The sequence below is a fragment of the Aquarana catesbeiana genome, linkage group LG13 (assembly GCF_042186555.1).
Source record: "Aquarana catesbeiana isolate 2022-GZ linkage group LG13, ASM4218655v1, whole genome shotgun sequence".
Classification (NCBI taxonomy): Eukaryota; Metazoa; Chordata; class Amphibia; order Anura; family Ranidae; genus Aquarana; species Aquarana catesbeiana.
This window is the reverse complement of record NC_133336.1, coordinates 164,424,826-164,441,411: the sequence shown is the minus strand read 5'-3', so window position 1 is coordinate 164,441,411 and position 16,586 is coordinate 164,424,826. Positions and strand designations below refer to the sequence as shown.

Sequence of the window (16,586 nt, the reverse complement as noted above, 5' to 3'; positions counted from 1 at the left end):
CAAGATGGGAAACGAGGAAAAAAAACAGGGCAAGTCCAGAAATCCAAGAAAAAAAGAAGCCTACGGCACCTGGTATTCCCAGGCGGTCTCCCATCCAGGTACTAACCAGGCCCGACCCTGCTTAGCCTCCGAGATCAGACGAGATCGGGCGCTTTCAGGGTGATGTGGCCGTAGGCGATCTCTAACGGCGCGCTCAACCCTCTTGACCTTGGCGGCGCCAAGATGGGAAACGAGGAAAAAAAACAGGGCAAGTCCAGAACGCCCCCCAAAAAAAGAAGCCTACGGCACCTGGTATTCCCAGGCGGTCTCCCATCCAGGTACTAACCAGGCCCGACCCTGCTTAGCCTCCGAGATCAGACGAGATCGGGCGCTTTCAGGGTGATGTGGCCGTAGGCGATCTCTAACGGCACGCTCAACCCTCTTGACCTTGGCGGCGCCAAGATGGGAAACGAGGAAAAAAAACAGGGCAAGTCCAGAACTCCCCCAAAAAAAAGAAGCCTACGGCACCTGGTATTCCCAGGCGGTCTCCCATCCAGGTACTAACCAGGCCCGACCCTGCTTAGCCTCCGAGATCAGACGAGATCGGGCGCTTTCAGGGTGATGTGGCCGTAGGCGATCTCTAACGGCACGCTCAACCCTCTTGACCTTGGCGGCGCCAAGATGGGAAACGAGGAAAAAAACAGGGCAAGTCCAGAACTCCCCCAAAAAAAAGAAGTCTACGGCACCTGGTATTCCCAGGCGGTCTCCCATCCAGGTACTAACCAGGCCCGACCCTGCTTAGCCTCCGAGATCAGACGAGATCGGGCGCTTTCAGGGTGATGTGGCCGTAGGCGATCTCTTACGGCACGCTCAACCCTCTTGACTTTGGCGGCACCAAGATGGGAAACGAGGAAAAAAACAGGGCAAGTCCAGAACTCCAAGAAAAAAAGAAGCCTACGGCACCTGGTATTCCCAGGCGGTCTCCCATCCAGGTACTAACCAGGCCCGACCCTGCTTAGCCTCCCAGATCAGACGAGATCGGGCGCTTTCAGGGTGATGTGGCCGTAGGCGATCTCTAACGGCACGCTCAACCCTCTTGACCTTGGCGGCGCCAAGATGGGAAACGAGGAAAAAAAACAGGGCAAGTCCAGAAATCCAAGAAAAAAAGAAGCCTACGGCACCTGGTATTCCCAGGCGGTCTCCCATCCAGGTACTAACCAGGCCCGACCCTGCTTAGCCTCCGAGATCAGACGAGATCGGGCGCTTTCAGGGTGATGTGGCCGTAGGCGATCTCTTATGGCACGCTCAACCCTCTTGACTTTGGCGGCACCAAGATGGGAAACGAGGAAAAAAACAGGGCAAGTCCAGAACTCCAAGAAAAAAAGAAGCCTACGGCACCTGGTATTCCCAGGCAGTCTCCCATCCAGGTACTAACCAGGCCCGACCCTGCTTAGCCTCCGAGATCAGACGAGATCGGGCGCTTTCAGGGTGATGTGGCCGTAGGCGATCTCTAACGGCACGCTCAACCCTCTTGACCTTGGCGGCGCCAAGATGGGAAACGAGGAAAAAAAACAGGGCAAGTCCAGAACGCCCCCCAAAAAAAGAAGCCTACGGCACCTGGTATTCCCAGGCGGTCTCCCATCCAGGTACTAACCAGGCCCGACCCTGCTTAGCCTCCGAGATCAGACGAGATTGGGCGCTTTCAGGGTGATGTGGCCGTAGGCGATCTCTAATGGCACGCTCAACCCTCTTGACCTTGGCGGCGCCAAGATGGGAAACGAGGAAAAAAAACAGGGCAAGTCCAGAACTCCCCCAAAAAAAAGAAGCCTACGGCACCTGGTATTCCCAGGCGGTCTCCCATCCAGGTACTAACCAGGCCCGACCCTGCTTAGCCTCCGAGATCAGACGAGATCGGGCGCTTTCAGGGTGATGTGGCCGTAGGCGATCTCTAACGGCACGCTCAACCCTCTTGACCTTGGCGGCGCCAAGATGGGAAACGAGGAAAAAAACAGGGCAAGTCCAGAACTCCCCCAAAAAAAAGAAGCCTACGGCACCTGGTATTCCCAGGCGGTCTCCCATCCAGGTACTAACCAGGCCCGACCCTGCTTAGCCTCCGAGATCAGACGAGATCGGGCGCTTTCAGGGTGATGTGGCCGTAGGCGATCTCTTACGGCACGCTCAACCCTCTTGACTTTGGCGGCACCAAGATGGGAAACGAGGAAAAAAACAGGGCAAGTCCAGAACTCCAAGAAAAAAAGAAGCCTACGGCACCTGGTATTCCCAGGCGGTCTCCCATCCAGGTACTAACCAGGCCCGACCCTGCTTAGCCTCCGAGATCAGACGAGATCGGGCGCTTTCAGGGTGATGTGGCCGTAGGCGATCTCTAATGGCACGCTCAACCCTCTTGACCTTGGCGGCGCCAAGATGGGAAACGAGGAAAAAAAACAGGGCAAGTCCAGAAATCCAAGAAAAAAAGAAGCCTACGGCACCTGGTATTCCCAGGCGGTCTCCCATCCAGGTACTAACCAGGCCCGACCCTGCTTAGCCTCCGAGATCAGACGAGATCGGGCGCTTTCAGGGTTATGTGGCCGTAGGCGATCTCTTATGGCACGCTCAACCCTCTTGACTTTGGCGGCACCAAGATGGGAAACGAGGAAAAAAACAGGGCAAGTCCAGAACTCCAAGAAAAAAAGAAGCCTACTGCACCTGGTATTCCCAGGCGGTCTCCCATCCAGGTACTAACCAGGCCCGACCCTGCTTAGCCTCCGAGATCAGACGAGATCGGGCGCTTTCAGGGTGATGTGGCCGTAGGCGATCTCTAACGGCACGCTCAACCCTCTTGACCTTGGCGGCGCCAAGATGGGAAACGAGGAAAAAAAACAGGGCAAGTCCAGAAATCCAAGAAAAAAAGAAGCCTACGGCACCTGGTATTCCCAGGCGGTCTCCCATCCAGGTACTAACCAGGCCCGACCCTGCTTAGCCTCCGAGATCAGACGAGATCGGGCGCTTTCAGGGTGATGTGGCCGTAGGCGATCTCTAACGGCACGCTCAACCCTCTTGACCTTGGCGGCGCCAAGATGGGAAACGAGGAAAAAAAACAGGGCAAGTCCAGAACGCCCCCCAAAAAAAGAAGCCTACGGCACCTGGTATTCCCAGGCGGTCTCCCATCCAGGTACTAACCAGGCCCGACCCTGCTTAGCCTCCGAGATCAGACGAGATCGGGCGCTTTCAGGGTGATGTGGCCGTAGGCGATCTCTAACGGCACGCTCAACCCTCTTGACCTTGGCGGCGCCAAGATGGGAAACGAGGAAAAAAAACAGGGCAAGTCCAGAACTCCCCCAAAAAAAAGAAGCCTACGGCACCTGGTATTCCCAGGCGGTCTCCCATCCAGGTACTAACCAGGCCCGACCCTGCTTAGCCTCCGAGATCAGACGAGATCGGGCGCTTTCAGGGTGATGTGGCCGTAGGCGATCTCTAACGGCACGCTCAACCCTCTTGACCTTGGCGGCGCCAAGATGGGAAACGAGGAAAAAAACAGGGCAAGTCCAGAACTCCCCCAAAAAAAAGAAGCCTACGGCACCTGGTATTCCCAGGCGGTCTCCCATCCAGGTACTAACCAGGCCCGACCCTGCTTAGCCTCCGAGATCAGACGAGATCGGGCGCTTTCAGGGTGATGTGGCCGTAGGCGATCTCTTACGGCACGCTCAACCCTCTTGACTTTGGCGGCACCAAGATGGGAAACGAGGAAAAAAACAGGGCAAGTCCAGAACTCCAAGAAAAAAAGAAGCCTACGGCACCTGGTATTCCCAGGCGGTCTCCCATCCAGGTACTAACCAGGCCCGACCCTGCTTAGCCTCTGAGATCAGACGAGATCGGGCGCTTTCAGGGTGATGTGGCCGTAGGCGATCTCTAACGGCACGCTCAACCCTCTTGACCTTGGCGGCGCCAAGATGGGAAACGAGGAAAAAAACAGGGCAAGTCCAGAACTCCCCCAAAAAAAAGAAGCCTACGGCACCTGGTATTCCCAGGCGGTCTCCCATCCAGGTACTAACCAGGCCCGACCCTGCTTAGCCTCCGAGATCAGACGAGATCGGGAGCTTTCAGGGTGATGTGGCCGTAGGCGATCTCTTACGGCACGCTCAACCCTCTTGACTTTGGCGGCACCAAGATGGGAAACGAGGAAAAAAACAGGGCAAGTCCAGAACTCCAAGAAAAAAAGAAGCCTACGGCACCTGGTATTCCCAGGCGGTCTCCCATCCAGGTACTAACCAGGCCCGACCCTGCTTAGCCTCCGAGATCAGACGAGATCGGGCGCTTTCAGGGTGATGTGGCCGTAGGCGATCTCTAACGGCACGCTCAACCCTCTTGACCTTGGCGGCGCCAAGATGGGAAACGAGGAAAAAAAACAGGGCAAGTCCAGAAATCCAAGAAAAAAAGAAGCCTACGGCACCTGGTATTCCCAGGCGGTCTCCCATCCAGGTACTAACCAGGCCCGACCCTGCTTAGCCTCCGAGATCAGACGAGATCGGGCGCTTTCAGGGTGATGTGGCCGTAGGCGATCTCTAACGGCACGCTCAACCCTCTTGACCTTGGCGGCGCCAAGATGGGAAACGAGGAAAAAAAACAGGGCAAGTCCAGAACTCCCCCAAAAAAAAGAAGCCTACGGCACCTGGTATTCCCAGGCGGTCTCCCATCCAGGTACTAACCAGGCCCGACCCTGCTTAGCCTCTGAGATCAGACGAGATCGGGCGCTTTCAGGGTGATGTGGCCGTAGGCGATCTCTAACGGCACGCTCAACCCTCTTGACCTTGGCGGCGCCAAGATGGGAAACGAGGAAAAAAACAGGGCAAGTCCAGAACTCCCCCAAAAAAAAGAAGCCTACGGCACCTGGTATTCCCAGGCGGTCTCCCACCCAGGTACTAACCAGGCCCGACCCTGCTTAGCCTCCGAGATCAGACGAGATCGGGAGCTTTCAGGGTGATGTGGCCGTAGGCGATCTCTTACGGCACGCTCAACCCTCTTGACTTTGGCGGCACCAAGATGGGAAACGAGGAAAAAAACAGGGCAAGTCCAGAACTCCAAGAAAAAAAAGAAGCCTACGGCACCTGGTATTCCCAGGCGGTCTCCCATCCAGGTACTAACCAGGCCCGACCCTGCTTAGCCTCCGAGATCAGACGAGATCGGGCGCTTTCAGGGTGATGTGGCCGTAGGCGATCTCTAACGGCACGCTCAACCCTCTTGACCTTGGCGGCGCCAAGATGGGAAACGAGGAAAAAAACAGGGCAAATCCAGAACTCCCCCAAAAAAAAGAAGCCTACGGCACCTGGTATTCCCAGGCGGTCTCCCATCCAGGTACTAACCAGGCCCGACCCTGCTTAGCCTCCGAGATCAGACGAGATCGGGCGCTTTCAGGGTGATGTGGCCGTAGGCGATCTCTTACGGCACGCTCAACCCTCTTGACTTTGGCGGCACCAAGATGGGAAACGAGGAAAAAAACAGGGCAAGTCCAGAACTCCAAGAAAAAAAGAAGCCTACGGCACCTGGTATTCCCAGGCGGTCTCCCATCCAGGTACTAACCAGGCCCGACCCTGCTTAGCCTCCGAGATCAGACGAGATCGGGCGCTTTCAGGGTGATGTGGCCGTAGGTGATCTCTAACGGCACGCTCAACCCTCTTGACCTTGGCGGCGCCAAGATGGGAAACGAGGAAAAAAAACAGGGCAAGTCCAGAAATCCAAGAAAAAAAGAAGCCTACGGCACCTGGTATTCCCAGGCGGTCTCCCATCCAGGTACTAACCAGGCCCGACCCTGCTTAGCCTCCGAGATCAGACGAGATCGGGCGCTTTCAGGGTGATGTGGCCGTAGACAATCTCTTACGGCACGCTCAACCCTCTTGACTTTGGCGGCACCAAGATGGGAAACGAGGAAAAAAACAGGGCAAGTCCAGAACTCCAAGAAAAAAAGAAGCCTACGGCACCTGGTATTCCCAGGCGGTCTCCCATCCAGGTACTAACCAGGCCCGACCCTGCTTAGCCTCCGAGATCAGACGAGATCGGGCGCTTTCAGGGTGATGTGGCCGTAGGCGATCTCTAACGGCACGCTCAACCCTCTTGACCTTGGCGGCGCCAAGATGGGAAACGAGGAAAAAAAACAGGGCAAGTCCAGAAATCCAAGAAAAAAAGAAGCCTACGGCACCTGGTATTCCCAGGCGGTCTCCCATCCAGGTACTAAGCAGGCCCGACCCTGCTTAGCCTCCGAGATCAGACGAGATCGGGCGCTTTCAGGGTGATGTGGCCGTAGGCGATCTCTAACGGCACGCTCAACCCTCTTGACCTTGGCGGCGCCAAGATGGGAAACGAGGAAAAAAAACAGGGCAAGTCCAGAACGCCCCCCAAAAAAAGAAGCCTACGGCACCTGGTATTCCCAGGCGGTCTCCCATCCAGGCCCGACCCTGCTTAGCCTCCGAGATCAGACGAGATCGGGCGCTTTCAGGGTGATGTGGCCGTAGGCGATCTCTAACGGCACGCTCAACCCTCTTGACCTTGGCGGCGCCAAGATGGGAAACGAGGAAAAAAAACAGGGCAAGTCCAGAACTCCCCCAAAAAAAAGAAGCCTACGGCACCTGGTATTCCCAGGCGGTCTCCCATCCAGGTACTAACCAGGCCCGACCCTGCTTAGCCTCCGAGATCAGACGAGATCGGGCGCTTTCAGGGTGATGTGGCCGTAGGCGATCTCTAACGGCACGCTCAACCCTCTTGACCTTGGCGGCGCCAAGATGGGAAACGAGGAAAAAAAACAGGGCAAGTCCAGAACGCCCCCCAAAAAAAGAAGCCTACGGCACCTGGTATTCCCAGGCGGTCTCCCATCCAGGTACTAACCAGGCCCGACCCTGCTTAGCCTCCGAGATCAGACGAGATCGGGCGCTTTCAGGGTGATGTGGCCGTAGGCGATCTCTAACGGCACGCTCAACCCTCTTGACCTTGGCGGCGCCAAGATGGGAAACGAGGAAAAAAAACAGGGCAAGTCCAGAACTCCCCCAAAAAAAAGAAGCCTACGGCACCTGGTATTCCCAGGCGGTCTCCCATCCAGGTACTAACCAGGCCCGACCCTGCTTAGCCTCCGAGATCAGACGAGATCGGGCGCTTTCAGGGTGATGTGGCCGTAGGCGAGCTCTAACGGCACGCTCAACCCTCTTGACCTTGGCGGCGCGAAGATGGGAAACGAGGAAAAAAACAGGGCAAGTCCAGAACTCCCCCAAAAAAAAGAAGCCTACGGCACCTGGTATTCCCAGGCGGTCTCCCATCCAGGTACTAACCAGGCCCGACCCTGCTTAGCCTCCGAGATCAGACGAGATCGGGCGCTTTCAGGGTGATGTGGCCGTAGGCGATCTCTTACGGCACGCTCAACCCTCTTGACTTTGGCGGCACCAAGATGGGAAACGAGGAAAAAAACAGGGCAAGTCCAGAACTCCAAGAAAAAAAGAAGCCTACGGCACCTGGTATTCCCAGGCGGTCTCCCATCCAGGTACTAACCAGGCCCGACCCTGCTTAGCCTCTGAGATCAGACGAGATCGGGCGCTTTCAGGGTGATGTGGCCGTAGGCGATCTCTAACGGCACGCTCAACCCTCTTGACCTTGGCGGCGCCAAGATGGGAAACGAGGAAAAAAAACAGGGCAAGTCCAGAAATCCAAGAAAAAAAGAAGCCTACGGCACCTGGTATTCCCAGGCGGTCTCCCATCCAGGTACTAACCAGGCCCGACCCTGCTTAGCCTCCGAGATCAGACGAGATCGTGCGCTTTCAGGGTGATGTGGCCGTAGGCGATCTCTTACGGCACGCTCAACCCTCTTGACTTTGGCGGCACCAAGATGGGAAACGAGGAAAAAAACAGGGCAAGTCCAGAACTCCAAGAAAAAAAGAAGCCTACGGCACCTGGTATTCCCAGGCGGTCTCCCATCCAGGTACTAACCAGGCCCGACCCTGCTTAGCCTCCGAGATCAGACGAGATCGGGCGCTTTCAGGGTGATGTGGCCGTAGGCGATCTCTAACGGCACGCTCAACCCTCTTGACCTTGGCGGCGCCAAGATGGGAAACGAGGAAAAAAAACAGGGCAAGTCCAGAAATCCAAGAAAAAAAGAAGCCTACGGCACCTGGTATTCCCAGGCGGTCTCCCATCCAGGTACTAACCAGGCCCGACCCTGCTTAGCCTCCGAGATCAGACGAGATCGGGCGCTTTCAGGGTGATGTGGCCGTAGGCGATCTCTAACGGCACGCTCAACCCTCTTGACCTTGGCGGCGCCAAGATGGGAAACGAGGAAAAAAAACAGGGCAAGTCCAGAACTCCCCCAAAAAAAAGAAGCCTACGGCACCTGGTATTCCCAGGCGGTCTCCCATCCAGGTACTAACCAGGCCCGACCCTGCTTAGCCTCCGAGATCAGACGAGATCGGGCGCTTTCAGGGTGATGTGGCCGTAGGCAATCTCTTACGGCACGCTCAACCCTCTTGACTTTGGCGGCACCAAGATGGGAAACGAGGAAAAAAACAGGGCAAGTCCAGAACTCCAAGAAAAAAAGAAGCCTACGGCACCTAGTATTCCCAGGCGGTCTCCCATCCAGGTACTGACCAGGCCCGACCCTGCTTAGCCTCCGAGATCAGACGAGATCGGGCGCTTTCAGGGTGATGTGGCCGTAGGCGATCTCTAACGGCACGCTCAACCCTCTTGACCTTGGCGGCGCCAAGATGGGAAACGAGGAAAAAAAACAGGGCAAGTCCAGAACTCCCCAAAAAAAAAGAAGCCTACGGCACCTGGTATTCCCAGGCGGTCTCCCATCCAGGTACTAACCAGGCCCGACCCTGCTTAGCCTCCGAGATCAGACGAGATCGGGCGCTTTCAGGGTGATGTGGCCGTAGGCGATCTCTACCGGCACGCTCAACCCTCTTGACCTTGGCGGCGCCAAGATGGGAAACGAGGAAAAAAAACAGGGCAAGTCCAGAACGCCCCCCAAAAAAAGAAGCCTACGGCACCTGGTATTCCCAGGCGGTCTCCCATCCAGGTACTAACCAGGCCCGACCCTGCTTAGCCTCCGAGATCGGGCGCTTTCAGGGTGATGTGGCCGTAGGCGATCTCTAACGGCACGCTCAACCCTCTTGACCTTGGCGGCGCCAAGATGGGAAACGAGGAAAAAAAACAGGGCAAGTCCAGAACTCCCCCAAAAAAAAGAAGCCTACGGCACCTGGTATTCCCAGGCAGTCTCCCATCCAGGTACTAACCAGACCCGACCCTGCTTAGCCTCCGAGATCAGGCGCTTTCAGGGTGATGTGGCCGTAGGCGATCTCTTACGGCACGCTCAACCCTCTTGACTTTGGCGGCACCAAGATGGGAAACGAGGAAAAAAACAGGGCAAGTCCAGAACTCCAAGAAAAAAAGAAGCCTACGGCACCTGGTATTCCCAGGCGGTCTCCCATCCAGGTACTAACCAGGCCCGACCCTGCTTAGCCTCCGAGATCAGACGAGATCGGGCGCTTTCAGGGTGATGTGGCCGTAGGCGATCTCTAACGGCACGCTCAACCCTCTTGACCTTGGCGGCGCCAAGATGGGAAACGAGGAAAAAAAACAGGGCAAGTCCAGAACTCCAAGAAAAAAAGAAGCCTACGGCAACTGGTATTCCAAGGCGGTCTCCCATCCAGGTACTAACCAGGCCCGACCCTGCTTAGCCTCCGAGATCAGACGAGATCGGGCGCTTTCAGGGTGATGTGGCCGTAGGCGATCTCTAACGGCACGCTCAACCCTCTTGACCTTGGCGGCGCCAAGATGGGAAACGAGGAAAAAAACAGGGCAAGTCCAGAACTCCCCCAAAAAAAAGAAGCCTACGGCACCTGGTATTCCCAGGCGGTCTCCCATCCAGGTACTAACCAGGCCCGACCCTGCTTAGCCTCCGAGATCAGACGAGATCGGGCGCTTTCAGGGTGATGTGGCCGTAGGCGATCTCTAACGGCACGCTCAACCCTCTTGACCTTGGCGGCGCCAAGATGGGAAACGAGGAAAAAAAACAGGGCAAGTCCAGAACGCCCCCAAAAAAAAGAAGCCTACAGCACCTGGTATTCCCAGGCGGTCTCCCATCCAGGTACTAACCAGGCCCGACCCTGCTTAGCCTCCGAGATCAGACGAGATCGGGCGCTTTCAGGGTGATGTGGCCGTAGGCGATCTCTAACGGCACGCTCAACCCTCTTGACCTTGGCGGCGCCAAGATGGGAAACGAGGAAAAAAAACAGGGCAAGTCCAGAACTCCAAGAAAAAAAGAAGCCTACGGCACCTGGTATTCCCAGGCGGTCTCCCATCCAGGTACTAACCAGGCCCGACCCTGCTTAGCCTCCGAGATCAGACGAGATCGGGTGCTTTCAGGGTGATGTGGCCGTAGGCGATCTCTAACGGCACGCTCAACCCTCTTGACCTTGGCGGCGCCAAGATGGGAAACGAGGAAAAAAAACAGGGCAAGTCCAGAACGCCCCCAAAAAAAAGAAGCCTACGGCACCTGGTATTCCCAGGCGGTCTCCCATCCAGGTACTAACCAGGCCCGACCCTGCTTAGCCTCCGAGATCAGACGAGATCGGGCGCTTTCAGGGTGATGTGGCCGTAGGCGATCTCTAACGGCACGCTCAACCCTCTTGACCTTGGCGGCGCCAAGATGGGAAACGAGGAAAAAAAACAGGGCAAGTCCAGAACTCCAAGAAAAAAAGAAGCCTACGGCACCTGGTATTCCCAGGCGGTCTCCCATCCAGGTACTAACCAGGCCCGACCCTGCTTAGCCTCCGAGATCAGACGAGATCGGGTGCTTTCAGGGTGATGTGGCCGTAGGCAATCTCTTACGGCACGCTCAACCCTCTTGACTTTGGCGGCACCAAGATGGGAAACGAGGAAAAAAACAGGGCAAGTCCAGAACTCCAAGAAAAAAAGAAGCCTACGGCACCTGGTATTCCCAGGCGGTCTCCCATCCAGGTACTAACCAGGCCCGACCCTGCTTAGCCTCCGAGATCAGACGAGATCGGGCGCTTTCAGGGTGATGTGGCCGTAGGCGATCTCTAACGGCACGCTCAACCCTCTTGACCTTGGCGGCGCCAAGATGGGAAATGAGGAAAATAAACAGGGCAAGTCCAGAAATCCAAGAAAAAAAGAAGCCTACGGCACCTGGTATTCCCAGGCGGTCTCCCATCCAGGTACTAACCAGGCCCGACCCTGCTTAGCCTCCGAGATCAGACGAGATCGGGCGCTTTCAGGGTGATGTGGCCGTAGGCGATCTCTAACGGCACGCTCAACCCTCTTGACCTTGGCGGCGCCAAGATGGGAAACGAGGAAAAAAAACAGGGCAAGTCCAGAACGCCCCCCAAAAATAGAAGCCTACGGCACCTGGTATTCCCAGGCGGTCTCCCATCCAGGTACTAACCAGGCCCGACCCTGCTTAGCCTCCGAGATCAGACGAGATCGGGCGCTTTCAGGGTGATGTGGCCGTAGGCAATCTCTAACGGCACGCTCAACCCTCTTGACCTTGGCGGCGCCAAGATGGGAAACGAGGAAAAAAACAGGGCAAGTCCAGAACTCCCCCAAAAAAAAGAAGCCTACGGCACCTGGTATTCCCAGGCGGTCTCCCATCCAGGTACTAACCAGGCCCGACCCTGCTTAGCCTCCGAGATCAGACGAGATCGGGCGCTTTCAGGGTGATGTGGCCGTAGGCGATCTCTAACGGCACGCTCAACCCTCTTGACCTTGGCGGCGCCAAGATGGGAAACGAGGAAAAAAAACAGGGCAAGTCCAGAACTCCAAGAAAAAAAGAAGCCTACGGCACCTGGTATTCCCAGGCGGTCTCCCATCCAGGTACTAACCAGGCCCGACCCTGCTTAGCCTCCGTGATCAGACGAGATCGGGCGCTTTCAGGGTGATGTGGCCGTAGGCGATCTCTTACGGCACGCTCAACCCTCTTGACTTTGGCGGCACCAAGATGGGAAACGAGGAAAAAAACAGGGCAAGTCCAGAACTCCAAGAAAAAAAGAAGCCTACGGCACCTGGTATTCCCAGGCGGTCTCCCATCCAGGTACTAACCAGGCCCGACCCTGCTTAGCCTCCGAGATCAGACGAGATCGGGCGCTTTCAGGGTGATGTGGCCGTAGGCGAGCTCTAACGGCACGCTCAACCCTCTTGACCTTGGCGGCGCCAAGATGGGAAACGAGGAAAAAAAACAGGGCAAGTCCAGAACTCCAAGAAAAAAAGAAGCCTACGGCACCTGGTATTCCCAGGCGGTCTCCCATCCAGGTACTAACCAGGCCCGACCCTGCTTAGCCTCTGAGATCAGACGAGATCGGGCGCTTTCAGGGTGATGTGGCCGTAGGCGATCTCTAACGGCACGCTCAACCCTCTTGACCTTGGCGGCGCCAAGATGGGAAACGAGGAAAAAAAACAGGGCAAGTCCAGAACTCCAAGAAAAAAAGAAGCCTACGGCACCTGGTATTCCCAGGCGGTCTCCCATCCAGGTACTAACCAGGCCCGACCCTGCTTAGCCTCCGAGATCAGACGAGATCGGGCGCTTTCAGGGTGATGTGGCCGTAGGCGATCTCTTATGGCACGCTCAACCCTCTTGACTTTGGCAGCACCAAGATGGGAAACGAGGAAAAAAACAGGGCAAGTCCAGAACTCCAAGAAAAAAAGAAGCCTACGGCACCTGGTATTCCCAGGCGGTCTCCCATCCAGGTACTAACCAGGCCCGACCCTGCTTAGCCTCCGAGATCAGACGAGATCGGGCGCTTTCAGGGTGATGTGGCCGTAGGCGATCTCTAACGGCACGCTCAACCCTCTTGACCTTGGCGGCGCCAAGATGGGAAACGAGGAAAAAAAACAGGGCAAGTCCAGAAATCCAAGAAAAAAAGAAGCCTACGGCACCTGGTATTCCCAGGCGGTCTCCCATCCAGGTACTAACCAGGCCCGACCCTGCTTAGCCTCCGAGATCAGACGAGATCGGGCGTTTTCAGGGTGATGTGGCCGTAGGTGATCTCTAACGGCACGCTCAACCCTCTTGACCTTGGCGGCGCCAAGATGGGAAACGAGGAAAAAAAACAGGGCAAGTCCAGAACTCCCCCAAAAAAAAGAAGCCTACGGCACCTGGTATTCCCAGGCGGTCTCCCATCCATTTACTAACCAGGCCCGACCCTGCTTAGCCTCCGAGATCAGACGAGATCGGGCGCTTTCAGGGTGATGTGGCCGTAGGCGATCTCTAACGGCACGCTCAACCCTCTTGACCTTGGCGGCGCCAAGATGGGAAACGAGGAAAAAAAACAGGGCAAGTCCAGAACGCCCCCAAAAAAAAGAAGCCTACGGCACCTGGTATTCCCAGGCGGTCTCCCATCCAGGTACTAACCAGGCCCGACCCTGCTTAGCCTCCGAGATCAGACGAGATCGGGAGCTTTCAGGGTGATGTGGCCGTAGGCGATCTCTAACGGCACGCTCAACCCTCTTGACCTTGGCGGCGCCAAGATGGGAAACGAGGAAAAAAAACAGGGCAAGTCCAGAACTCCAAGAAAAAAAGAAGCCTACGGCACCTGGTATTCCCAGGCGGTCTCCCATCCAGGTACTAACCAGGCCCGACCCTGCTTAGCCTCCGAGATCAGACGAGATCGGGCGCTTTCAGGGTGATGTGGCCGTAGGCGATCTCTAACGGCACGCTCAACCCTCTTGACCTTGGCGGCGCCAAGATGGGAAACGAGGAAAAAAAACAGGGCAAGTCCAGAACTCCAAGAAAAAAAGAAGCCTACGGCACCTGGTATTCCCAGGCGGTCTCCCATCCAGGTACTAACCAGGCCCGACCCTGCTTAGCCTCCGAGATCAGACGAGATCGGGCGTTTTCAGGGTGATGTGGCCGTAGGTGATCTCTAACGGCACGCTCAACCCTCTTGACCTTGGCGGCGCCAAGATGGGAAACGAGGAAAAAAAACAGGGCAAGTCCAGAACTCCCCCAAAAAAAAGAAGCCTACGGCACCTGGTATTCCCAGGCGGTCTCCCATCCATTTACTAACCAGGCCCGACCCTGCTTAGCCTCCGAGATCAGACGAGATCGGGCGCTTTCAGGGTGATGTGGCCGTAGGCGATCTCTAACGGCACGCTCAACCCTCTTGACCTTGGCGGCGCCAAGATGGGAAACGAGGAAAAAAAACAGGGCAAGTCCAGAACGCCCCCAAAAAAAAGAAGCCTACGGCACCTGGTATTCCCAGGCGGTCTCCCATCCAGGTACTAACCAGGCCCGACCCTGCTTAGCCTCCGAGATCAGACGAGATCGGGAGCTTTCAGGGTGATGTGGCCGTAGGCGATCTCTAACGGCACGCTCAACCCTCTTGACCTTGGCGGCGCCAAGATGGGAAACGAGGAAAAAAAACAGGGCAAGTCCAGAACTCCAAGAAAAAAAGAAGCCTACGGCACCTGGTATTCCCAGGCGGTCTCCCATCCAGGTACTAACCAGGCCCGACCCTGCTTAGCCTCCGAGATCAGACGAGATCGGGCGCTTTCAGGGTGATGTGGCCGTAGGCGATCTCTAACTGCACGCTCAACCCTCTTGACCTTGGCGGCGCCAAGATGGGAAACGAGGAAAAAAAACAGGGCAAGTCCAGAACTCCAAGAAAAAAAGAAGCCTACGGCACCTGGTATTCCCAGGCGGTCTCCCATCCAGGTACTAACCAGGCCCGACCCTGCTTAGCCTCCGAGATCAGACGAGATCGGGCGCTTTCAGTGTGATGTGGCCGTAGGCGATTTCTAACGGCACGCTCAACCCTCTTGACCTTGGCGGCGCCAAGATGGGAAACGAGGATAAAAAACAGGGCAAGTCCAGAAATCCAAGAAAAAAAGAAGCCTACGGCACCTGGTATTCCCAGGCGGTCTCCCATCCAGGTACTAACCAGGCCCGACCCTGCTTAGCCTCCGAGATCAGACGAGATCGGGCGTTTTCAGGGTGATGTGGCCGTAGGTGATCTCTAACGGCACGCTCAACCCTCTTGACCTTGGCGGCGCCAAGATGGGAAACGAGGAAAAAAAACAGGGCAAGTCCAGAACTCCCCCAAAAAAAAGAAGCCTACGGCACCTGGTATTCCCAGGCGGTCTCCCATCCAGGTACTAACCAGGCCCGACCCTGCTTAGCCTCCGAGATCAGACGAGATCGGGCGCTTTCAGGGTGATGTGGCCGTAGGCGATCTCTAACGGCACGCTCAACCCTCTTGACCTTGGCGGCGCCAAGATGGGAAACGAGGAAAAAAAACAGGGCAAGTCCAGAACGCCCCCAAAAAAAAGAAGCCTACGGCACCTGTTATTCCCAGGCGGTCTCCCATCCAGGTACTAACCAGGCCCGACCCTGCTTAGCCTCCGAGATCAGACGAGATCGGGAGCTTTCAGGGTGATGTGGCCGTAGGCGATCTCTAACGGCACGCTCAACCCTCTTGACCTTGGCGGCGCCAAGATGGGAAACGAGGAAAAAAAACAGGGCAAGTCCAGAACTCCAAGAAAAAAAGAAGCCTACGGCACCTGGTATTCCCAGGCGGTCTCCCATCCAGGTACTAACCAGGCCCGACCCTGCTTAGCCTCCGAGATCAGACGAGATCGGGCGCTTTCAGGGTGATGTGGCCGTATGCGATCTCTTACGGCACGCTCAACCCTCTTGACTTTGGCGGCACCAAGATGGGAAACGAGGAAAAAAACAGGGCAAGTCCAGAACTCCAAGAAAAAAAGAAGCCTACGGCACCTGGTATTCCCAGGCGGTCTCCCATCCAGGTACTAACCAGGCCCGACCCTGCTTAGCCTCCGAGATCAGACGAGATCGGGCGCTTTCAGGGTGATGTGGCCGTAGGCGATATCTAACGGCACGCTCAACCCTCTTGACCTTGGCGGCGCCAAGATGGGAAATGAGGAAAAAAAACAGGGCAAGTCCAGAACTCCAAGAAAAAAAGAAGCCTACGGCACCTGGTATTCCCAGGCGGTCTCCCATCCAGGTACTAACCAGGCCCGACCCTGCTTAGCCTCCGAGATCAGACGAGATCGGGCGCTTTCAGGGTGATGTGGCCGTAGGCGATCTCTTACGGCACGCTCAACCCTCTTGACTTTGGCGGCACCAAGATGGGAAACGAGGAAAAAAACAGGGCAAGTCCAGAACTCCAAGAAAAAAAGAAGCCTACGGCACCTGGTATTCCCAGGCGGTCTCCCATCCAGGTACTAACCAGGCCCGACCCTGCTTAGCCTCCGAGATCAGACGAGATCGGGCGCTTTCAGGGTGATGTGGCCGTAGGCGATGTCTAACGGCACGCTCAACCCTCTTGACCTTGGCGGCGCCAAGATGGGAAACGAGGAAAAAAAACAGGGCAAGTCCAGAAATCCAAGAAAAAAAGAAGCCTACGGCACCTGGTATTCCCAGGCGGTCTCCCATCCAGGTACTAACCAGGCCCGACCCTGCTTAGCCTCCGAGATCAGACGAGATCGGGCGCTTTCAGGGTGATGTGGCCGTAGGCGATCTCTAACGGCACGCTCAACCCTCTTGACCTTGGCGGCGCCAAGATGGGAAACGTGGAAAAAAAACAGGGCAAGTCCAGAAA

The 16,586-nt window shown here is 56.3% G+C and overlaps 73 non-coding genes and 3 pseudogenes across 73 annotated transcripts; all 76 read right to left on the bottom strand.

Annotated features, from left to right (window-relative positions):
* Nucleotides 1-57: 57 nt before the first annotated feature.
* Nucleotides 58-176, bottom strand: LOC141120065 (5S ribosomal RNA). The gene has a single exon (XR_012239398.1). It is a non-coding gene; the product is annotated as a 5S ribosomal RNA (ribosomal RNA).
* A 100-nt stretch (nucleotides 177-276) lies between these two features.
* On the bottom strand, nucleotides 277-395 carry LOC141120054 (5S ribosomal RNA). Its single transcript, XR_012239387.1, has one exon. It is a non-coding gene; the product is annotated as a 5S ribosomal RNA (ribosomal RNA).
* A 100-nt stretch (nucleotides 396-495) lies between these two features.
* LOC141120043 (5S ribosomal RNA) lies at nucleotides 496-614 on the bottom strand. The gene has a single exon (XR_012239376.1). It is a non-coding gene; the product is annotated as a 5S ribosomal RNA (ribosomal RNA).
* A 99-nt stretch (nucleotides 615-713) lies between these two features.
* LOC141120181 (5S ribosomal RNA) lies at nucleotides 714-832 on the bottom strand. The gene has a single exon (XR_012239508.1). It is a non-coding gene; the product is annotated as a 5S ribosomal RNA (ribosomal RNA).
* Nucleotides 833-930: 98 nt separating this feature from the next.
* On the bottom strand, nucleotides 931-1,049 carry LOC141120523 (5S ribosomal RNA). The gene has a single exon (XR_012239839.1). It is a non-coding gene; the product is annotated as a 5S ribosomal RNA (ribosomal RNA).
* A 99-nt stretch (nucleotides 1,050-1,148) lies between these two features.
* Nucleotides 1,149-1,267, bottom strand: LOC141120032 (5S ribosomal RNA). Its single transcript, XR_012239365.1, has one exon. It is a non-coding gene; the product is annotated as a 5S ribosomal RNA (ribosomal RNA).
* Nucleotides 1,268-1,365: 98 nt separating this feature from the next.
* Nucleotides 1,366-1,484, bottom strand: LOC141120165 (5S ribosomal RNA). The gene has a single exon (XR_012239493.1). It is a non-coding gene; the product is annotated as a 5S ribosomal RNA (ribosomal RNA).
* A 100-nt stretch (nucleotides 1,485-1,584) lies between these two features.
* On the bottom strand, nucleotides 1,585-1,703 carry LOC141120449 (5S ribosomal RNA). The gene has a single exon (XR_012239769.1). It is a non-coding gene; the product is annotated as a 5S ribosomal RNA (ribosomal RNA).
* A 100-nt stretch (nucleotides 1,704-1,803) lies between these two features.
* LOC141120021 (5S ribosomal RNA) lies at nucleotides 1,804-1,922 on the bottom strand. The gene has a single exon (XR_012239354.1). It is a non-coding gene; the product is annotated as a 5S ribosomal RNA (ribosomal RNA).
* A 99-nt stretch (nucleotides 1,923-2,021) lies between these two features.
* LOC141120010 (5S ribosomal RNA) lies at nucleotides 2,022-2,140 on the bottom strand. The gene has a single exon (XR_012239343.1). It is a non-coding gene; the product is annotated as a 5S ribosomal RNA (ribosomal RNA).
* Nucleotides 2,141-2,238: 98 nt separating this feature from the next.
* LOC141119999 (5S ribosomal RNA) lies at nucleotides 2,239-2,357 on the bottom strand. Its single transcript, XR_012239332.1, has one exon. It is a non-coding gene; the product is annotated as a 5S ribosomal RNA (ribosomal RNA).
* Nucleotides 2,358-2,456: 99 nt separating this feature from the next.
* On the bottom strand, nucleotides 2,457-2,575 carry LOC141120473 (5S ribosomal RNA). The gene has a single exon (XR_012239792.1). It is a non-coding gene; the product is annotated as a 5S ribosomal RNA (ribosomal RNA).
* A 98-nt stretch (nucleotides 2,576-2,673) lies between these two features.
* Nucleotides 2,674-2,792, bottom strand: LOC141120418 (5S ribosomal RNA). Its single transcript, XR_012239739.1, has one exon. It is a non-coding gene; the product is annotated as a 5S ribosomal RNA (ribosomal RNA).
* A 99-nt stretch (nucleotides 2,793-2,891) lies between these two features.
* On the bottom strand, nucleotides 2,892-3,010 carry LOC141119988 (5S ribosomal RNA). The gene has a single exon (XR_012239321.1). It is a non-coding gene; the product is annotated as a 5S ribosomal RNA (ribosomal RNA).
* A 100-nt stretch (nucleotides 3,011-3,110) lies between these two features.
* Nucleotides 3,111-3,229, bottom strand: LOC141119977 (5S ribosomal RNA). Its single transcript, XR_012239310.1, has one exon. It is a non-coding gene; the product is annotated as a 5S ribosomal RNA (ribosomal RNA).
* A 100-nt stretch (nucleotides 3,230-3,329) lies between these two features.
* Nucleotides 3,330-3,448, bottom strand: LOC141119966 (5S ribosomal RNA). The gene has a single exon (XR_012239299.1). It is a non-coding gene; the product is annotated as a 5S ribosomal RNA (ribosomal RNA).
* A 99-nt stretch (nucleotides 3,449-3,547) lies between these two features.
* On the bottom strand, nucleotides 3,548-3,666 carry LOC141119954 (5S ribosomal RNA). Its single transcript, XR_012239287.1, has one exon. It is a non-coding gene; the product is annotated as a 5S ribosomal RNA (ribosomal RNA).
* A 98-nt stretch (nucleotides 3,667-3,764) lies between these two features.
* On the bottom strand, nucleotides 3,765-3,883 carry LOC141120376 (5S ribosomal RNA). The gene has a single exon (XR_012239699.1). It is a non-coding gene; the product is annotated as a 5S ribosomal RNA (ribosomal RNA).
* A 99-nt stretch (nucleotides 3,884-3,982) lies between these two features.
* On the bottom strand, nucleotides 3,983-4,101 carry LOC141119867 (5S ribosomal RNA). Its single transcript, XR_012239201.1, has one exon. It is a non-coding gene; the product is annotated as a 5S ribosomal RNA (ribosomal RNA).
* A 98-nt stretch (nucleotides 4,102-4,199) lies between these two features.
* LOC141119943 (5S ribosomal RNA) lies at nucleotides 4,200-4,318 on the bottom strand. Its single transcript, XR_012239276.1, has one exon. It is a non-coding gene; the product is annotated as a 5S ribosomal RNA (ribosomal RNA).
* Nucleotides 4,319-4,417: 99 nt separating this feature from the next.
* Nucleotides 4,418-4,536, bottom strand: LOC141119932 (5S ribosomal RNA). Its single transcript, XR_012239265.1, has one exon. It is a non-coding gene; the product is annotated as a 5S ribosomal RNA (ribosomal RNA).
* A 100-nt stretch (nucleotides 4,537-4,636) lies between these two features.
* LOC141120375 (5S ribosomal RNA) lies at nucleotides 4,637-4,755 on the bottom strand. The gene has a single exon (XR_012239698.1). It is a non-coding gene; the product is annotated as a 5S ribosomal RNA (ribosomal RNA).
* Nucleotides 4,756-4,854: 99 nt separating this feature from the next.
* On the bottom strand, nucleotides 4,855-4,973 carry LOC141119886 (5S ribosomal RNA). The gene has a single exon (XR_012239219.1). It is a non-coding gene; the product is annotated as a 5S ribosomal RNA (ribosomal RNA).
* Nucleotides 4,974-5,072: 99 nt separating this feature from the next.
* Nucleotides 5,073-5,191, bottom strand: LOC141119921 (5S ribosomal RNA). Its single transcript, XR_012239254.1, has one exon. It is a non-coding gene; the product is annotated as a 5S ribosomal RNA (ribosomal RNA).
* A 99-nt stretch (nucleotides 5,192-5,290) lies between these two features.
* Nucleotides 5,291-5,409, bottom strand: LOC141119910 (5S ribosomal RNA). Its single transcript, XR_012239243.1, has one exon. It is a non-coding gene; the product is annotated as a 5S ribosomal RNA (ribosomal RNA).
* A 98-nt stretch (nucleotides 5,410-5,507) lies between these two features.
* LOC141120133 (5S ribosomal RNA) lies at nucleotides 5,508-5,626 on the bottom strand. Its single transcript, XR_012239461.1, has one exon. It is a non-coding gene; the product is annotated as a 5S ribosomal RNA (ribosomal RNA).
* A 99-nt stretch (nucleotides 5,627-5,725) lies between these two features.
* On the bottom strand, nucleotides 5,726-5,844 carry LOC141119941 (5S ribosomal RNA). The gene has a single exon (XR_012239274.1). It is a non-coding gene; the product is annotated as a 5S ribosomal RNA (ribosomal RNA).
* A 98-nt stretch (nucleotides 5,845-5,942) lies between these two features.
* LOC141119899 (5S ribosomal RNA) lies at nucleotides 5,943-6,061 on the bottom strand. The gene has a single exon (XR_012239232.1). It is a non-coding gene; the product is annotated as a 5S ribosomal RNA (ribosomal RNA).
* Nucleotides 6,062-6,160: 99 nt separating this feature from the next.
* Nucleotides 6,161-6,279, bottom strand: LOC141120296 (5S ribosomal RNA). Its single transcript, XR_012239621.1, has one exon. It is a non-coding gene; the product is annotated as a 5S ribosomal RNA (ribosomal RNA).
* Nucleotides 6,280-6,379: 100 nt separating this feature from the next.
* On the bottom strand, nucleotides 6,380-6,487 carry LOC141120705 (5S ribosomal RNA; annotated as a pseudogene).
* A 100-nt stretch (nucleotides 6,488-6,587) lies between these two features.
* LOC141119888 (5S ribosomal RNA) lies at nucleotides 6,588-6,706 on the bottom strand. The gene has a single exon (XR_012239221.1). It is a non-coding gene; the product is annotated as a 5S ribosomal RNA (ribosomal RNA).
* Nucleotides 6,707-6,806: 100 nt separating this feature from the next.
* On the bottom strand, nucleotides 6,807-6,925 carry LOC141119876 (5S ribosomal RNA). Its single transcript, XR_012239210.1, has one exon. It is a non-coding gene; the product is annotated as a 5S ribosomal RNA (ribosomal RNA).
* Nucleotides 6,926-7,025: 100 nt separating this feature from the next.
* Nucleotides 7,026-7,144, bottom strand: LOC141119865 (5S ribosomal RNA). Its single transcript, XR_012239199.1, has one exon. It is a non-coding gene; the product is annotated as a 5S ribosomal RNA (ribosomal RNA).
* Nucleotides 7,145-7,243: 99 nt separating this feature from the next.
* LOC141119854 (5S ribosomal RNA) lies at nucleotides 7,244-7,362 on the bottom strand. Its single transcript, XR_012239188.1, has one exon. It is a non-coding gene; the product is annotated as a 5S ribosomal RNA (ribosomal RNA).
* A 98-nt stretch (nucleotides 7,363-7,460) lies between these two features.
* LOC141120374 (5S ribosomal RNA) lies at nucleotides 7,461-7,579 on the bottom strand. Its single transcript, XR_012239697.1, has one exon. It is a non-coding gene; the product is annotated as a 5S ribosomal RNA (ribosomal RNA).
* Nucleotides 7,580-7,678: 99 nt separating this feature from the next.
* LOC141120352 (5S ribosomal RNA) lies at nucleotides 7,679-7,797 on the bottom strand. The gene has a single exon (XR_012239675.1). It is a non-coding gene; the product is annotated as a 5S ribosomal RNA (ribosomal RNA).
* Nucleotides 7,798-7,895: 98 nt separating this feature from the next.
* LOC141119842 (5S ribosomal RNA) lies at nucleotides 7,896-8,014 on the bottom strand. Its single transcript, XR_012239176.1, has one exon. It is a non-coding gene; the product is annotated as a 5S ribosomal RNA (ribosomal RNA).
* Nucleotides 8,015-8,113: 99 nt separating this feature from the next.
* Nucleotides 8,114-8,232, bottom strand: LOC141119831 (5S ribosomal RNA). Its single transcript, XR_012239165.1, has one exon. It is a non-coding gene; the product is annotated as a 5S ribosomal RNA (ribosomal RNA).
* A 100-nt stretch (nucleotides 8,233-8,332) lies between these two features.
* On the bottom strand, nucleotides 8,333-8,451 carry LOC141119820 (5S ribosomal RNA). Its single transcript, XR_012239154.1, has one exon. It is a non-coding gene; the product is annotated as a 5S ribosomal RNA (ribosomal RNA).
* A 98-nt stretch (nucleotides 8,452-8,549) lies between these two features.
* Nucleotides 8,550-8,668, bottom strand: LOC141120417 (5S ribosomal RNA). Its single transcript, XR_012239738.1, has one exon. It is a non-coding gene; the product is annotated as a 5S ribosomal RNA (ribosomal RNA).
* A 100-nt stretch (nucleotides 8,669-8,768) lies between these two features.
* LOC141119809 (5S ribosomal RNA) lies at nucleotides 8,769-8,887 on the bottom strand. Its single transcript, XR_012239143.1, has one exon. It is a non-coding gene; the product is annotated as a 5S ribosomal RNA (ribosomal RNA).
* Nucleotides 8,888-8,987: 100 nt separating this feature from the next.
* LOC141120602 (5S ribosomal RNA) lies at nucleotides 8,988-9,096 on the bottom strand (annotated as a pseudogene).
* Nucleotides 9,097-9,196: 100 nt separating this feature from the next.
* On the bottom strand, nucleotides 9,197-9,305 carry LOC141120664 (5S ribosomal RNA; annotated as a pseudogene).
* A 98-nt stretch (nucleotides 9,306-9,403) lies between these two features.
* LOC141119798 (5S ribosomal RNA) lies at nucleotides 9,404-9,522 on the bottom strand. Its single transcript, XR_012239132.1, has one exon. It is a non-coding gene; the product is annotated as a 5S ribosomal RNA (ribosomal RNA).
* Nucleotides 9,523-9,621: 99 nt separating this feature from the next.
* On the bottom strand, nucleotides 9,622-9,740 carry LOC141120554 (5S ribosomal RNA). The gene has a single exon (XR_012239870.1). It is a non-coding gene; the product is annotated as a 5S ribosomal RNA (ribosomal RNA).
* Nucleotides 9,741-9,839: 99 nt separating this feature from the next.
* Nucleotides 9,840-9,958, bottom strand: LOC141119787 (5S ribosomal RNA). Its single transcript, XR_012239121.1, has one exon. It is a non-coding gene; the product is annotated as a 5S ribosomal RNA (ribosomal RNA).
* Nucleotides 9,959-10,058: 100 nt separating this feature from the next.
* Nucleotides 10,059-10,177, bottom strand: LOC141119883 (5S ribosomal RNA). Its single transcript, XR_012239216.1, has one exon. It is a non-coding gene; the product is annotated as a 5S ribosomal RNA (ribosomal RNA).
* A 99-nt stretch (nucleotides 10,178-10,276) lies between these two features.
* Nucleotides 10,277-10,395, bottom strand: LOC141118812 (5S ribosomal RNA). The gene has a single exon (XR_012238170.1). It is a non-coding gene; the product is annotated as a 5S ribosomal RNA (ribosomal RNA).
* A 100-nt stretch (nucleotides 10,396-10,495) lies between these two features.
* LOC141119776 (5S ribosomal RNA) lies at nucleotides 10,496-10,614 on the bottom strand. The gene has a single exon (XR_012239110.1). It is a non-coding gene; the product is annotated as a 5S ribosomal RNA (ribosomal RNA).
* A 99-nt stretch (nucleotides 10,615-10,713) lies between these two features.
* LOC141118695 (5S ribosomal RNA) lies at nucleotides 10,714-10,832 on the bottom strand. The gene has a single exon (XR_012238059.1). It is a non-coding gene; the product is annotated as a 5S ribosomal RNA (ribosomal RNA).
* A 98-nt stretch (nucleotides 10,833-10,930) lies between these two features.
* Nucleotides 10,931-11,049, bottom strand: LOC141119765 (5S ribosomal RNA). The gene has a single exon (XR_012239099.1). It is a non-coding gene; the product is annotated as a 5S ribosomal RNA (ribosomal RNA).
* Nucleotides 11,050-11,148: 99 nt separating this feature from the next.
* On the bottom strand, nucleotides 11,149-11,267 carry LOC141119754 (5S ribosomal RNA). Its single transcript, XR_012239088.1, has one exon. It is a non-coding gene; the product is annotated as a 5S ribosomal RNA (ribosomal RNA).
* Nucleotides 11,268-11,367: 100 nt separating this feature from the next.
* Nucleotides 11,368-11,486, bottom strand: LOC141119743 (5S ribosomal RNA). The gene has a single exon (XR_012239077.1). It is a non-coding gene; the product is annotated as a 5S ribosomal RNA (ribosomal RNA).
* A 99-nt stretch (nucleotides 11,487-11,585) lies between these two features.
* On the bottom strand, nucleotides 11,586-11,704 carry LOC141119731 (5S ribosomal RNA). The gene has a single exon (XR_012239065.1). It is a non-coding gene; the product is annotated as a 5S ribosomal RNA (ribosomal RNA).
* A 99-nt stretch (nucleotides 11,705-11,803) lies between these two features.
* LOC141120470 (5S ribosomal RNA) lies at nucleotides 11,804-11,922 on the bottom strand. Its single transcript, XR_012239789.1, has one exon. It is a non-coding gene; the product is annotated as a 5S ribosomal RNA (ribosomal RNA).
* Nucleotides 11,923-12,020: 98 nt separating this feature from the next.
* On the bottom strand, nucleotides 12,021-12,139 carry LOC141119720 (5S ribosomal RNA). Its single transcript, XR_012239054.1, has one exon. It is a non-coding gene; the product is annotated as a 5S ribosomal RNA (ribosomal RNA).
* A 99-nt stretch (nucleotides 12,140-12,238) lies between these two features.
* On the bottom strand, nucleotides 12,239-12,357 carry LOC141120372 (5S ribosomal RNA). Its single transcript, XR_012239695.1, has one exon. It is a non-coding gene; the product is annotated as a 5S ribosomal RNA (ribosomal RNA).
* Nucleotides 12,358-12,456: 99 nt separating this feature from the next.
* On the bottom strand, nucleotides 12,457-12,575 carry LOC141119709 (5S ribosomal RNA). Its single transcript, XR_012239043.1, has one exon. It is a non-coding gene; the product is annotated as a 5S ribosomal RNA (ribosomal RNA).
* Nucleotides 12,576-12,673: 98 nt separating this feature from the next.
* Nucleotides 12,674-12,792, bottom strand: LOC141119698 (5S ribosomal RNA). Its single transcript, XR_012239032.1, has one exon. It is a non-coding gene; the product is annotated as a 5S ribosomal RNA (ribosomal RNA).
* A 99-nt stretch (nucleotides 12,793-12,891) lies between these two features.
* LOC141120266 (5S ribosomal RNA) lies at nucleotides 12,892-13,010 on the bottom strand. The gene has a single exon (XR_012239591.1). It is a non-coding gene; the product is annotated as a 5S ribosomal RNA (ribosomal RNA).
* Nucleotides 13,011-13,110: 100 nt separating this feature from the next.
* On the bottom strand, nucleotides 13,111-13,229 carry LOC141120544 (5S ribosomal RNA). The gene has a single exon (XR_012239860.1). It is a non-coding gene; the product is annotated as a 5S ribosomal RNA (ribosomal RNA).
* A 100-nt stretch (nucleotides 13,230-13,329) lies between these two features.
* LOC141119866 (5S ribosomal RNA) lies at nucleotides 13,330-13,448 on the bottom strand. The gene has a single exon (XR_012239200.1). It is a non-coding gene; the product is annotated as a 5S ribosomal RNA (ribosomal RNA).
* A 99-nt stretch (nucleotides 13,449-13,547) lies between these two features.
* Nucleotides 13,548-13,666, bottom strand: LOC141119687 (5S ribosomal RNA). The gene has a single exon (XR_012239021.1). It is a non-coding gene; the product is annotated as a 5S ribosomal RNA (ribosomal RNA).
* A 99-nt stretch (nucleotides 13,667-13,765) lies between these two features.
* LOC141120265 (5S ribosomal RNA) lies at nucleotides 13,766-13,884 on the bottom strand. Its single transcript, XR_012239590.1, has one exon. It is a non-coding gene; the product is annotated as a 5S ribosomal RNA (ribosomal RNA).
* Nucleotides 13,885-13,984: 100 nt separating this feature from the next.
* Nucleotides 13,985-14,103, bottom strand: LOC141120543 (5S ribosomal RNA). Its single transcript, XR_012239859.1, has one exon. It is a non-coding gene; the product is annotated as a 5S ribosomal RNA (ribosomal RNA).
* Nucleotides 14,104-14,203: 100 nt separating this feature from the next.
* On the bottom strand, nucleotides 14,204-14,322 carry LOC141119864 (5S ribosomal RNA). Its single transcript, XR_012239198.1, has one exon. It is a non-coding gene; the product is annotated as a 5S ribosomal RNA (ribosomal RNA).
* A 99-nt stretch (nucleotides 14,323-14,421) lies between these two features.
* LOC141119676 (5S ribosomal RNA) lies at nucleotides 14,422-14,540 on the bottom strand. The gene has a single exon (XR_012239010.1). It is a non-coding gene; the product is annotated as a 5S ribosomal RNA (ribosomal RNA).
* Nucleotides 14,541-14,639: 99 nt separating this feature from the next.
* Nucleotides 14,640-14,758, bottom strand: LOC141120304 (5S ribosomal RNA). The gene has a single exon (XR_012239628.1). It is a non-coding gene; the product is annotated as a 5S ribosomal RNA (ribosomal RNA).
* Nucleotides 14,759-14,857: 99 nt separating this feature from the next.
* On the bottom strand, nucleotides 14,858-14,976 carry LOC141120264 (5S ribosomal RNA). The gene has a single exon (XR_012239589.1). It is a non-coding gene; the product is annotated as a 5S ribosomal RNA (ribosomal RNA).
* Nucleotides 14,977-15,076: 100 nt separating this feature from the next.
* LOC141119665 (5S ribosomal RNA) lies at nucleotides 15,077-15,195 on the bottom strand. The gene has a single exon (XR_012238999.1). It is a non-coding gene; the product is annotated as a 5S ribosomal RNA (ribosomal RNA).
* A 100-nt stretch (nucleotides 15,196-15,295) lies between these two features.
* LOC141120151 (5S ribosomal RNA) lies at nucleotides 15,296-15,414 on the bottom strand. Its single transcript, XR_012239479.1, has one exon. It is a non-coding gene; the product is annotated as a 5S ribosomal RNA (ribosomal RNA).
* A 99-nt stretch (nucleotides 15,415-15,513) lies between these two features.
* On the bottom strand, nucleotides 15,514-15,632 carry LOC141120208 (5S ribosomal RNA). Its single transcript, XR_012239534.1, has one exon. It is a non-coding gene; the product is annotated as a 5S ribosomal RNA (ribosomal RNA).
* A 98-nt stretch (nucleotides 15,633-15,730) lies between these two features.
* On the bottom strand, nucleotides 15,731-15,849 carry LOC141119654 (5S ribosomal RNA). Its single transcript, XR_012238988.1, has one exon. It is a non-coding gene; the product is annotated as a 5S ribosomal RNA (ribosomal RNA).
* A 99-nt stretch (nucleotides 15,850-15,948) lies between these two features.
* On the bottom strand, nucleotides 15,949-16,067 carry LOC141119643 (5S ribosomal RNA). Its single transcript, XR_012238977.1, has one exon. It is a non-coding gene; the product is annotated as a 5S ribosomal RNA (ribosomal RNA).
* A 98-nt stretch (nucleotides 16,068-16,165) lies between these two features.
* LOC141119632 (5S ribosomal RNA) lies at nucleotides 16,166-16,284 on the bottom strand. Its single transcript, XR_012238966.1, has one exon. It is a non-coding gene; the product is annotated as a 5S ribosomal RNA (ribosomal RNA).
* Nucleotides 16,285-16,383: 99 nt separating this feature from the next.
* On the bottom strand, nucleotides 16,384-16,502 carry LOC141119619 (5S ribosomal RNA). The gene has a single exon (XR_012238954.1). It is a non-coding gene; the product is annotated as a 5S ribosomal RNA (ribosomal RNA).
* Between the last annotated feature and the right edge of the window lie 84 nt (nucleotides 16,503-16,586).